General features: G+C 51.7%; 36 non-coding genes across 36 annotated transcripts; all 36 read right to left on the reverse strand.

Annotated features, from left to right (window-relative positions):
• Positions 1-7: 7 nt before the first annotated feature.
• On the reverse strand, positions 8-79 carry Trnag-ucc (transfer RNA glycine (anticodon UCC)). The gene has a single exon. It is a non-coding gene; the product is annotated as a tRNA-Gly (tRNA).
• Positions 80-248: 169 nt separating this feature from the next.
• Positions 249-320, reverse strand: Trnag-ucc (transfer RNA glycine (anticodon UCC)). Its single transcript has one exon. It is a non-coding gene; the product is annotated as a tRNA-Gly (tRNA).
• Positions 321-731: 411 nt separating this feature from the next.
• Trnag-ucc (transfer RNA glycine (anticodon UCC)) lies at positions 732-803 on the reverse strand. The gene has a single exon. It is a non-coding gene; the product is annotated as a tRNA-Gly (tRNA).
• Positions 804-973: 170 nt separating this feature from the next.
• Positions 974-1,045, reverse strand: Trnag-ucc (transfer RNA glycine (anticodon UCC)). The gene has a single exon. It is a non-coding gene; the product is annotated as a tRNA-Gly (tRNA).
• Positions 1,046-1,215: 170 nt separating this feature from the next.
• Positions 1,216-1,287, reverse strand: Trnag-ucc (transfer RNA glycine (anticodon UCC)). The gene has a single exon. It is a non-coding gene; the product is annotated as a tRNA-Gly (tRNA).
• Positions 1,288-1,457: 170 nt separating this feature from the next.
• Trnag-ucc (transfer RNA glycine (anticodon UCC)) lies at positions 1,458-1,529 on the reverse strand. The gene has a single exon. It is a non-coding gene; the product is annotated as a tRNA-Gly (tRNA).
• A 170-nt stretch (positions 1,530-1,699) lies between these two features.
• On the reverse strand, positions 1,700-1,771 carry Trnag-ucc (transfer RNA glycine (anticodon UCC)). The gene has a single exon. It is a non-coding gene; the product is annotated as a tRNA-Gly (tRNA).
• A 170-nt stretch (positions 1,772-1,941) lies between these two features.
• Trnag-ucc (transfer RNA glycine (anticodon UCC)) lies at positions 1,942-2,013 on the reverse strand. The gene has a single exon. It is a non-coding gene; the product is annotated as a tRNA-Gly (tRNA).
• A 170-nt stretch (positions 2,014-2,183) lies between these two features.
• Positions 2,184-2,255, reverse strand: Trnag-ucc (transfer RNA glycine (anticodon UCC)). The gene has a single exon. It is a non-coding gene; the product is annotated as a tRNA-Gly (tRNA).
• A 170-nt stretch (positions 2,256-2,425) lies between these two features.
• On the reverse strand, positions 2,426-2,497 carry Trnag-ucc (transfer RNA glycine (anticodon UCC)). Its single transcript has one exon. It is a non-coding gene; the product is annotated as a tRNA-Gly (tRNA).
• A 412-nt stretch (positions 2,498-2,909) lies between these two features.
• Positions 2,910-2,981, reverse strand: Trnag-ucc (transfer RNA glycine (anticodon UCC)). Its single transcript has one exon. It is a non-coding gene; the product is annotated as a tRNA-Gly (tRNA).
• Positions 2,982-3,151: 170 nt separating this feature from the next.
• Trnag-ucc (transfer RNA glycine (anticodon UCC)) lies at positions 3,152-3,223 on the reverse strand. Its single transcript has one exon. It is a non-coding gene; the product is annotated as a tRNA-Gly (tRNA).
• A 170-nt stretch (positions 3,224-3,393) lies between these two features.
• Positions 3,394-3,465, reverse strand: Trnag-ucc (transfer RNA glycine (anticodon UCC)). The gene has a single exon. It is a non-coding gene; the product is annotated as a tRNA-Gly (tRNA).
• Positions 3,466-3,635: 170 nt separating this feature from the next.
• Positions 3,636-3,707, reverse strand: Trnag-ucc (transfer RNA glycine (anticodon UCC)). Its single transcript has one exon. It is a non-coding gene; the product is annotated as a tRNA-Gly (tRNA).
• Positions 3,708-3,877: 170 nt separating this feature from the next.
• Trnag-ucc (transfer RNA glycine (anticodon UCC)) lies at positions 3,878-3,949 on the reverse strand. Its single transcript has one exon. It is a non-coding gene; the product is annotated as a tRNA-Gly (tRNA).
• A 170-nt stretch (positions 3,950-4,119) lies between these two features.
• Positions 4,120-4,191, reverse strand: Trnag-ucc (transfer RNA glycine (anticodon UCC)). Its single transcript has one exon. It is a non-coding gene; the product is annotated as a tRNA-Gly (tRNA).
• Positions 4,192-4,603: 412 nt separating this feature from the next.
• Positions 4,604-4,675, reverse strand: Trnag-ucc (transfer RNA glycine (anticodon UCC)). Its single transcript has one exon. It is a non-coding gene; the product is annotated as a tRNA-Gly (tRNA).
• A 170-nt stretch (positions 4,676-4,845) lies between these two features.
• Positions 4,846-4,917, reverse strand: Trnag-ucc (transfer RNA glycine (anticodon UCC)). Its single transcript has one exon. It is a non-coding gene; the product is annotated as a tRNA-Gly (tRNA).
• A 170-nt stretch (positions 4,918-5,087) lies between these two features.
• Trnag-ucc (transfer RNA glycine (anticodon UCC)) lies at positions 5,088-5,159 on the reverse strand. The gene has a single exon. It is a non-coding gene; the product is annotated as a tRNA-Gly (tRNA).
• A 170-nt stretch (positions 5,160-5,329) lies between these two features.
• Positions 5,330-5,401, reverse strand: Trnag-ucc (transfer RNA glycine (anticodon UCC)). Its single transcript has one exon. It is a non-coding gene; the product is annotated as a tRNA-Gly (tRNA).
• A 170-nt stretch (positions 5,402-5,571) lies between these two features.
• Trnag-ucc (transfer RNA glycine (anticodon UCC)) lies at positions 5,572-5,643 on the reverse strand. The gene has a single exon. It is a non-coding gene; the product is annotated as a tRNA-Gly (tRNA).
• Positions 5,644-5,813: 170 nt separating this feature from the next.
• Positions 5,814-5,885, reverse strand: Trnag-ucc (transfer RNA glycine (anticodon UCC)). The gene has a single exon. It is a non-coding gene; the product is annotated as a tRNA-Gly (tRNA).
• Positions 5,886-6,055: 170 nt separating this feature from the next.
• Positions 6,056-6,127, reverse strand: Trnag-ucc (transfer RNA glycine (anticodon UCC)). The gene has a single exon. It is a non-coding gene; the product is annotated as a tRNA-Gly (tRNA).
• Positions 6,128-6,297: 170 nt separating this feature from the next.
• Positions 6,298-6,369, reverse strand: Trnag-ucc (transfer RNA glycine (anticodon UCC)). The gene has a single exon. It is a non-coding gene; the product is annotated as a tRNA-Gly (tRNA).
• Positions 6,370-6,781: 412 nt separating this feature from the next.
• On the reverse strand, positions 6,782-6,853 carry Trnag-ucc (transfer RNA glycine (anticodon UCC)). The gene has a single exon. It is a non-coding gene; the product is annotated as a tRNA-Gly (tRNA).
• Positions 6,854-7,023: 170 nt separating this feature from the next.
• Trnag-ucc (transfer RNA glycine (anticodon UCC)) lies at positions 7,024-7,095 on the reverse strand. Its single transcript has one exon. It is a non-coding gene; the product is annotated as a tRNA-Gly (tRNA).
• A 170-nt stretch (positions 7,096-7,265) lies between these two features.
• On the reverse strand, positions 7,266-7,337 carry Trnag-ucc (transfer RNA glycine (anticodon UCC)). Its single transcript has one exon. It is a non-coding gene; the product is annotated as a tRNA-Gly (tRNA).
• Positions 7,338-7,507: 170 nt separating this feature from the next.
• Trnag-ucc (transfer RNA glycine (anticodon UCC)) lies at positions 7,508-7,579 on the reverse strand. Its single transcript has one exon. It is a non-coding gene; the product is annotated as a tRNA-Gly (tRNA).
• A 170-nt stretch (positions 7,580-7,749) lies between these two features.
• Trnag-ucc (transfer RNA glycine (anticodon UCC)) lies at positions 7,750-7,821 on the reverse strand. The gene has a single exon. It is a non-coding gene; the product is annotated as a tRNA-Gly (tRNA).
• Positions 7,822-7,991: 170 nt separating this feature from the next.
• Positions 7,992-8,063, reverse strand: Trnag-ucc (transfer RNA glycine (anticodon UCC)). Its single transcript has one exon. It is a non-coding gene; the product is annotated as a tRNA-Gly (tRNA).
• A 170-nt stretch (positions 8,064-8,233) lies between these two features.
• Positions 8,234-8,305, reverse strand: Trnag-ucc (transfer RNA glycine (anticodon UCC)). The gene has a single exon. It is a non-coding gene; the product is annotated as a tRNA-Gly (tRNA).
• Positions 8,306-8,475: 170 nt separating this feature from the next.
• Trnag-ucc (transfer RNA glycine (anticodon UCC)) lies at positions 8,476-8,547 on the reverse strand. The gene has a single exon. It is a non-coding gene; the product is annotated as a tRNA-Gly (tRNA).
• Positions 8,548-8,717: 170 nt separating this feature from the next.
• Positions 8,718-8,789, reverse strand: Trnag-ucc (transfer RNA glycine (anticodon UCC)). The gene has a single exon. It is a non-coding gene; the product is annotated as a tRNA-Gly (tRNA).
• Positions 8,790-8,959: 170 nt separating this feature from the next.
• Trnag-ucc (transfer RNA glycine (anticodon UCC)) lies at positions 8,960-9,031 on the reverse strand. The gene has a single exon. It is a non-coding gene; the product is annotated as a tRNA-Gly (tRNA).
• Positions 9,032-9,201: 170 nt separating this feature from the next.
• Positions 9,202-9,273, reverse strand: Trnag-ucc (transfer RNA glycine (anticodon UCC)). Its single transcript has one exon. It is a non-coding gene; the product is annotated as a tRNA-Gly (tRNA).
• Positions 9,274-9,443: 170 nt separating this feature from the next.
• On the reverse strand, positions 9,444-9,515 carry Trnag-ucc (transfer RNA glycine (anticodon UCC)). The gene has a single exon. It is a non-coding gene; the product is annotated as a tRNA-Gly (tRNA).
• Between the last annotated feature and the right edge of the window lie 132 nt (positions 9,516-9,647).

The raw sequence follows: 9,647 nt of genomic DNA on the forward strand, positions 1-9,647 counted from the left end.
AATGACTTGCGTCGGCCGGGAGTCGAACCCGGGTCAACTGCTTGGAAGGCAGCTATGCTAACCGTTATACCACCGACGCGACGGAACGACTGACACATTTCCTCTACAAAAACGGAAAAGAAACAGATGAAAGCGAGAGGGAATAGGAACTTCCCGAGGTAAAAAATCGGCCGCGAGAACGCGGTATTTCCGGAACTTTCCATTAAGCCACGCCCAACTCCAGGGTGGCGGTGTATGTAAAAATGACTTGCGTCGGCCGGGAGTCGAACCCGGGTCAACTGCTTGGAAGGCAGCTATGCTAACCGTTATACCACCGACGCGACGGAACGTCTGACACATTTCCTCTACAAAAACGGAAAAGAAACAGATGAAAGCGAGAGGGAATAGGAACTTCCCGAGGTAAAAAATCGGCCGCGAGAACGCGGTATTTCCGGAACTTTCCATTAAGCCACGCCCAACTCCAGGGTGGCGGTGTATGTAAAAATGACTTGCGTATGCCGGGAGTCGAACCCGGGTCAACTGCTTGGAAGGCAGCTATGCTAACCGTTATACCACCGACGCGACGGAACGACTGACACATTTCCTCTACAAAAACGGAAAAGAAACAGATGAAAGCGAGAGGGAATAGGAACTTCCCGAGGTAAAAGAATAGGCCGCGAGAACGCGGTATTTCCGGAACTTTCCATTAAGCCACGCCCAACTCCAGGTTGGCGGTGTATGTAAAAATGACTTGCGTCGGCCGGGAGTCGAACCCGGGTCAACTGCTTGGATGGCAGCTATGCTAACCGTTATACCACCGACGCGACGGAACGACTGACACATTTCCTCTACAAAACCGGAAAAGAAACAGATGAAAGCGAGAGGGAATAGGAACTTCCCGAGGTTAAAGAATAGGCCGCGAGAACGCGGTATTTCCGGAACTTTCCATTAAGCCACGCCCAACTCCAGGGTGGCGGTGTATGTAAAAATGACTTGCGTCGGCCGGGAGTCGAACCCGGGTCAACTGCTTGGAAGGCAGCTATGCTAACCGTTATACCACCGACGCGACGGAACGTCTGACACATTTCCTCTACAAAAACGGAAAAGAAACAGATGAAAGCGAGAGGGAATAGGAACTTCCCGAGGTAAAAGAATCGGCCGCGAGAACGCGGTATTTCCGGAACTTTCCATTAAGCCACGCCCAACTCCAGGGTGGCGGTGTATGTAAAAATGACTTGCGTCGGCCGGGAGTCGAACCCGGGTCAACTGCTTGGAAAGCAGCTATGCTAACCGTTATACCACCGACGCGACGGAACGACTGACACATTTCCTCTACAAAAACGGAAAAGAAACAGATGAAAGCTAGAGGGAATAGGAACTTCCCGAGGTAAAAGAATAGGCCGCGAGAACGCGGTATTTCCGGAACTTTCCATTAAGCCACGCCCAACTCCAGGGTGGCGGTGTATGTAAAAATGACTTGCGTCGGCCGGGAGTCGAACCCGGGTCAACTGCTTGGAAGGCAGCTATGCTAACCGTTATACCGCCGACGCGACGGAACGACTGACACATTTCCTCTTCAAAAACGGAAAAGAAACAGGTGAAAGCGAGAGCGAATAGGAACTTCCCGAGGTTAAAGAATAGGCCGCGAGAACGCGGTATTTCCGGAACTTTCCATTAAGCCACGCCCAACTCCAGGGTGGCGGTGTATGTAAAAATGACTTGCGTCGGCCGGGAGTCGAAACCGGGTCAACTGCTTGGAAGGCAGCTATGCTAACCGTTATACCACCGACGCGACGGAACGACTGACACATTTCCTCTACAAAAACGGAAAAGAAACAGGTGAAAGCGAGAGGGAATAGGAACTTCCCGAGGTAAAAGAATAGGCCGCGAGAACGCGGTATTTCCGGAACTTTCCATTAAGCCACGCCCAACTCCAGGGTGGCGGTGTATGTAAAAATGACTTGCGTCGGCCGGGAGTCGAACCCGGGTCAACTGCTTGGAAGGCAGCTATGCTAACCGTTATACCACCGACGCGACGGAACGACTGACACATTTCCTCTACAAAAACGGAAAAGAAACAGGTGAAAGCGAGAGGGAATAGGAACTTCCCGAGGTAAAAGAATAGGCCGCGAGAACGCGGTATTTCCGGAACTTTCCATTAAGCCACGCCCAACTCCAGGGTGGCGGTGTATGTAAAAATGACTTGCGTCGGCCGGGAGTCGAACCCGGGTCAACTGCTTGGAAGGCAGCTATGCTAACCGTTATACCAACGACGCGACGGAACGACTGACACATTTCCTCTACAAAAACGGAAAAGAAACAGATGAAAGCGAGAGGGAATAGGAACTTCCCGAGGTAAAAGAATAGGCCGCGAGAACGCGGTATTTCCGGAACTTTCAATTAAGCCACGCCCAACTCCAGGGTGGCGGTGTATGTAAAAATGACTTGCGTCGGCCGGGAGTCGAACCCGGGTCAACTGCTTGGAAGGCAGCTATGCTAACCGTTATACCACCGACGCGACGGAACGACTGACACATTTCCTCTACAAAAACGGAAAAGAAACAGGTGAAAGCGAGAGGGAATAGGAACTTCCCGAAGTAAAAGAATCGGCCGCGAGAACGCGGTATTTCCGGAACTTTCCATTAAGCCACGCCCAACTCCAGGGTGGCGGTGTCTGTAAAAATGACTTGCGTATGCCGGGAGTCGAACCCGGGTCAACTGCTTGGAAGGCAGCTATGCTAACCGTTATACCACCGACGCGACGGAACGACTGACACATTTCCTCTACAAAAACGGAAAAGAAACAGGTGAAAGCGAGAGGGAATAGGAACTTCCCGAGGTAAAAGAATCGGCCGCGAGAACGCGGTATTTCCGGAACTTTCCATTAAGCCACGCCCAACTCCAGGGTGGCGGTGTATGTAAAAATGACTTGCGTCGGCCGGGAGTCGAACCCGGGTCAACTGCTTGGAAGGCAGCTATGCTAACCGTTATACCACCGACGCGACGGAACGACTGACACATTTCCTCTACAAAAACGGAAAAGAAACAGATGAAAGCGAGAGGGAATAGGAACTTCCCGAGGTAAAAGAATAGGCCGCGAGAACGCGGTATTTCCGGAACTTTCCATTAAGCCACGCCCAACTCCAGGGTGGCGGTGTATGTAAAAATGACTTGCGTCGGCCGGGAGACGAACCCGGGTCAACTGCTTGGAAGGCAGCTATGCTAACCGTTATACCACCGACGCGACGGAACGACTGACACAATTCCTCTACAAAAACGGAAAAGAAACAGATGAAAGCGAGAGGGAATAGGAACTTCCCGAGGTAAAAGAATAGGCCGCGAGAACGCGGTATTTCCGGAACTTTCCATTAAGCCACGCCCAACTCCAGGGTGGCGGTGTATGTAAAAATGACTTGCGTCGGCCGGGAGTCGAACCCGGGTCAACTGCTTGGAAGGCAGCTATGCTAACCGTTATACCACCGACGCGACGGAACGACTGACACATTTCCTCTACAAAAACGGAAAAGAAACAGGTGAAAGCGAGAGGGAATAGGAACTTCCCGAGGTAAAAGAATAGGCCGCGAGAACGCGGTATTTCCGGAACGTTCCATTAAGCCACGCCCAACTCCAGGGTGGCGGTGTATGTAAAAATGACTTGCGTCGGCCGGGAGTCGAACCCGGGTCAACTGCTTGGAAGGCAGCTATGCTAACCGTTATACCACCGACGCGACGGAACGACTGACGCATTTCCTCTACAAAAACGGAAAAGAAACAGATGAAAGCGAGAGGGAATAGGAACTTCCCGAGGTAAAAGAATAGGCCGCGAGAACGCGGTATTTCCGGAACTTTCCATTAAGCCACGCCCAACTCCAGGGTGGCGGTGTATGTAAAAATGACTTGCGTCGGCCGGGAGTCGAACCCGGGTCAACTGCTTGGAAGGCAGCTATGCTAACCGTTATACCACCGACGCGACGGAACGACTGACAAATTTCCTCTACAAAAACGGAAAAGAAACAGATGAAAGCGAGAGGGAATAGGAACTTCCCGAGGTAAAAGAATCGGCCGCGAGAACGCGGTATTTCCGGAACATTCCATTAAGCCACGCCCAACTCCAGGGTGGCGGTGTATGTAAAAATGACTTGCGTCGGCCGGGAGTCGAACCCGGGTCAACTGCTTGGAAGGCAGCTATGCTAACCGTTATACCACCGACGCGACGGAACGACTGACACATTTCCTCTACAAAAACGGAAAAGAAACAGGTGAAAGCGAGAGGGAATAGGAACTTCCCGAGGTAAAAGAATAGGCCGCGAGAACGCGGTATTTCCGGAACTTTCCATTAAGCCACGCCCAACTCCAGGGTGGCGGTGTATGTAAAAATGACTTGCGTCGGCCGGGAGTCGAACCCGGGTCAACTGCTAGGAAGGCAGCTATGCTAACCGTTATACCAACGACGCGACGGAACGACTGACACATTTCCTCTACAAAAACGGAAAAGAAACAGATGAAAGCGAGAGGGAATAGGAACTTCCCGAGGTAAAAGAATAGGCCGCGAGAACGCGGTATTTCCGGAACTTTCCATTAAGCCACGCCCAACTCCAGGGTGGCGGTGTATGTAAAAATGACTTGCGTCGGCCGGGAGTCGAACCCGGGTCAACTGCTTGGAAGGCAGCTATGCTAACCGTTATACCACCGACGCGACGGAACGACTGACACATTTCCTCTACAAAAACGGAAAAGAAACAGATGAAAGCGAGAGGGAATAGGAACTTCCCGAGGTAAAAGAATAGGCCGCGAGAACGCGGTATTTCCGGAACTTTCCATTAAGCCACGCCCAACTCCAGGGTGGCGGTGTATGTAAAAATGACTTGCGTCGGCCGGGAGACGAACCCGGGTCAACTGCTTGGAAGGCAGCTATGCTAACCGTTATACCACCGACGCGACGGAACGACTGACACAATTCCTCTACAAAAACGGAAAAGAAACAGATGAAAGCGAGAGGGAATAGGAACTTCCCGAGGTAAAAGAATAGGCCGCGAGAACGCGGTATTTCCGGAACTTTCCATTAAGCCACGCCCAACTCCAGGGTGGCGGTGTATGTAAAAATGACTTGCGTCGGCCGGGAGTCGAACCCGGGTCAACTGCTTGGAAGGCAGCTATGCTAACCGTTATACCACCGACGCGACGGAACGACTGACACATTTCCTCTACAAAAACGGAAAAGAAACAGGTGAAAGCGAGAGGGAATAGGAACTTCCCGAGGTAAAAGAATAGGCCGCGAGAACGCGGTATTTCCGGAACGTTCCATTAAGCCACGCCCAACTCCAGGGTGGCGGTGTATGTAAAAATGACTTGCGTCGGCCGGGAGTCGAACCCGGGTCAACTGCTTGGAAGGTAGCTATGCTAACCGTTATACCACCGACGCGACGGAACGACTGACGCATTTCCTCTACAAAAACGGAAAAGAAACAGATGAAAGCGAGAGGGAATAGGAACTTCCCGAGGTAAAAGAATAGGCCGCGAGAACGCGGTATTTCCGGAACTTTCCATTAAGCCACGCCCAACTCCAGGGTGGCGGTGTATGTAAAAATGACTTGCGTCGGCCGGGAGTCGAACCCGGGTCAACTGCTTGGAAGGCAGCTATGCTAACCGTTATACCACCGACGCGACGGAACGACTGACAAATTTCCTCTACAAAAACGGAAAAGAAACAGATGAAAGCGAGAGGGAATAGGAACTTCCCGAGGTAAAAGAATCGGCCGCGAGAACGCGGTATTTCCGGAACATTCCATTAAGCCACGCCCAACTCCAGGGTGGCGGTGTATGTAAAAATGACTTGCGTCGGCCGGGAGTCGAACCCGGGTCAACTGCTTGGAAGGCAGCTATGCTAACCGTTATACCACCGACGCGACGGAACGACTGACACATTTCCTCTACAAAAACGGAAAAGAAACAGGTGAAAGCGAGAGGGAATAGGAACTTCCCGAGGTAAAAGAATAGGCCGCGAGAACGCGGTATTTCCGGAACTTTCCATTAAGCCACGCCCAACTCCAGGGTGGCGGTGTATGTAAAAATGACTTGCGTCGGCCGGGAGTCGAACCCGGGTCAACTGCTTGGAAGGCAGCTATGCTAACCGTTATACCAACGACGCGACGGAACGACTGACACATTTCCTCTACAAAAACGGAAAAGAAACAGATGAAAGCGAGAGGGAATAGGAACTTCCCGAGGTAAAAGAATAGGCCGCGAGAACGCGGTATTTCCGGAACTTTCCATTAAGCCACGCCCAACTCCAGGGTGGCGGTGTATGTAAAAATGACTTGCGTCGGCCGGGAGTCGAACCCGGGTCAACTGCTTGGAAAGCAGCTATGCTAACCGTTATACCACCGACGCGACGGAACGACTGACACATTTCCTCTACAAAAACGGAAAAGAAACAGATGAAAGCGAGAGGGAATAGGAACTTCCCGAAGTAAAAGAATCGGCCGCGAGAACGCGGTATTTCCGGAACTTTCCATTAAGCCACGCCCAACTCCAGGGTGGCGGTGTCTGTAAAAATGACTTGCGTATGCCGGGAGTCGAACCCGGGTCAACTGCTTGGAAGGCAGCTATGCTAACCGTTATACCACCGACGCGACGGAACGACTGACACATTTCCTCTACAAAAACGGAAAAGAAACAGGTGAAAGCGAGAGGGAATAGGAACTTCCCGAGGTAAAAGAATCGGCCGCGAGAACGCGGTATTTCCGGAACTTTCCATTAAGCCACGCCCAACTCCAGGGTGGCGGTGTATGTAAAAATGACTTGCGTCGGCCGGGAGTCGAACCCGGGTCAACTGCTTGGAAGGCAGCTATGCTAACCGTTATACCACCGACGCGACGGAACGACTGACACATTTCCTCTACAAAAACGGAAAAGAAACAGATGAAAGCGAGAGGGAATAGGAACTTCCCGAGGTAAAAGAATAGGCCGCGAGAACGCGGTATTTCCGGAACTTTCCATTAAGCCACGCCCAACTCCAGGGTGGCGGTGTATGTAAAAATGACTTGCGTCGGCCGGGAGACGAACCCGGGTCAACTGCTTGGAAGGCAGCTATGCTAACCGTTATACCACCGACGCGACGGAACGACTGACACAATTCCTCTACAAAAACGGAAAAGAAACAGATGAAAGCGAGAGGGAATAGGAACTTCCCGAGGTAAAAGAATAGGCCGCGAGAACGCGGTATTTCCGGAACTTTCCATTAAGCCACGCCCAACTCCAGGGTGGCGGTGTATGTAAAAATGACTTGCGTCGGCCGGGAGTCGAACCCGGGTCAACTGCTTGGAAGGCAGCTATGCTAACCGTTATACCACCAACGCGACGGAACGACTGACACATTTCCTCTACAAAAACGGAAAAGAAACAGGTGAAAGCGAGAGGGAATAGGAACTTCCCGAGGTAAAAGAATAGGCCGCGAGAACGCGGTATTTCCGGAACGTTCCATTAAGCCACGCCCAACTCCAGGGTGGCGGTGTATGTAAAAATGACTTGCGTCGGCCGGGAGTCGAACCCGGGTCAACTGCTTGGAAGGCAGCTATGCTAACCGTTATACCACCGACGCGACGGAACGACTGACACATTTCCTCTACAAAAACGGAAAAGAAACAGATGAAAGCGAGAGGGAATAGGAACTTCCCGAGGTAAAAGAATAGGCCGCGAGAACGCGGTATTTCCGGAACTTTCCATTAAGCCACGCCCAACTCCAGGGTGGCGGTGTATGTAAAAATGACTTGCGTCGGCCGGGAGTCGAACCCGGGTCAACTGCTTGGAAGGCAGCTATGCTAACCGTTATACCACCGACGCGACGGAACGACTGACACATTTCCTCTACAAAAACGGAAAAGAAACAGGTGAAAGCGAGAGGGAATAGGAACTTCCCGAGGTAAAAGAATAGTCCGCGAGAACTAGGTATTTCCGGAACTTTCCATTAAGCCACGCCCAACTCCAGGGTGGCGGTGTATGTAAAAATGACTTGCGTCGGCCGGGAGTCGAACCCGGGTCAACTGCTTGGAAGGCAGCTATGCTAACCGTTATACCAACGACGCGACGGAACGACTGACACATTTCCTCTACAAAAACGGAAAAGAAACAGGTGAAAGCGAGAGGGAATAGGAACTTCCCGAGGTAAAAGAATAGGCCGCGAGAACGCGGTATTTCCGGAACTTTCCATTAAGCCACGCCCAACTCCAGGGTGGCGGTGTATGTAAAAATGACTTGCGTCGGCCGGGAGTCGAACCCGGGTCAACTGCTTGGAAGGCAGCTATGCTAACCGTTATACCACCAACGCGACGGAACGACTGACACATTTCCTCTACAAAAACGGAAAAGAAACAGGTGAAAGCGAGAGGGAATAGGAACTTCCCGAGGTAAAAGAATAGGCCGCGAGAACGCGGTATTTCCGGAACGTTCCATTAAGCCACGCCCAACTCCAGGGTGGCGGTGTATGTAAAAATGACTTGCGTCGGCCGGGAGTCGAACCCGGGTCAACTGCTTGGAAGGCAGCTATGCTAACCGTTATACCACCGACGCGACGGAACGACTGACACATTTCCTCTACAAAAACGGAAAAGAAACAGATGAAAGCGAGAGGGAATAGGAACTTCCCGAGGTAAAAGAATAGGCCGCGAGAACGCGGTATTTCCGGAACTTTCCATTAAGCCACGCCCAACTCCAGGGTGGCGGTGTATGTAAAAATGACTTGCGTCGGCCGGGAGTCGAACCCGGGTCAACTGCTTGGAAGGCAGCTATGCTAACCGTTATACCACCGACGCGACGGAACGACTGACACATTTCCTCTACAAAAACGGAAAAGAAACAGGTGAAAGCGAGAGGGAATAGGAACTTCCCGAGGTAAAAGAATAGTCCGCGAGAACTAGGTATTTCCGGAACTTTCCATTAAGCCACGCCCAACTCCAGGGTGGCGGTGTATGTAAAAATGACTTGCGTCGGCCGGGAGTCGAACCCGGGTCAACTGCTTGGAAGGCAGCTATGCTAACCGTTATACCACCGACGCGACGGAACGACTGACAAATTTCCTCTACAAAAACGGAAAAGAAACAGATAAAAGCGAGAGGGAATAGGAACTTCCCGAGGTAAAAGAATCGGCCGCGAGAACGCGGTATTTCCGGAACATTCCATTAAGCCACGCCCAACTCCAGGGTGGCGGTGTATGTAAAAATGACTTGCGTCGGCCGGGAGTCGAACCCGGGTCAACTGCTTGGAAGGCAGCTATGCTAACCGTTATACCACCGACGCGACGGAACGACTGACACATTTCCTCTACAAAAACGGAAAAGAAACAGGTGAAAGCGAGAGGGAATAGGAACTTCCCGAGGTAAAAGAATAGGCCGCGAGAACGCGGTATTTCCGGAACTTTCCATTAAGCCACGCCCAACTCCAGGGTGGCGGTGTATGTAAAAATGACTTGCGTCGGCCGGGAGTCGAACCCGGGTCAACTGCTCGGAAGGCAGCTATGCTAACCGTTATACCACCGACGCGACGGAACGACTGACACATTTCCTCTACAAAAACGGAAAAGAAACAGGTGAAAGCGAGAGGGAATAGGAACTTCCCGAGGTAAAAGAATAGGCCGCGAGAACGCGGTATTTCCGGAACTTTCCATTAAGCCA

This window comes from Argiope bruennichi, chromosome 4 (assembly GCF_947563725.1).
Source record: "Argiope bruennichi chromosome 4, qqArgBrue1.1, whole genome shotgun sequence".
NCBI classification, from domain to species: domain Eukaryota; kingdom Metazoa; phylum Arthropoda; class Arachnida; order Araneae; family Araneidae; genus Argiope; species Argiope bruennichi.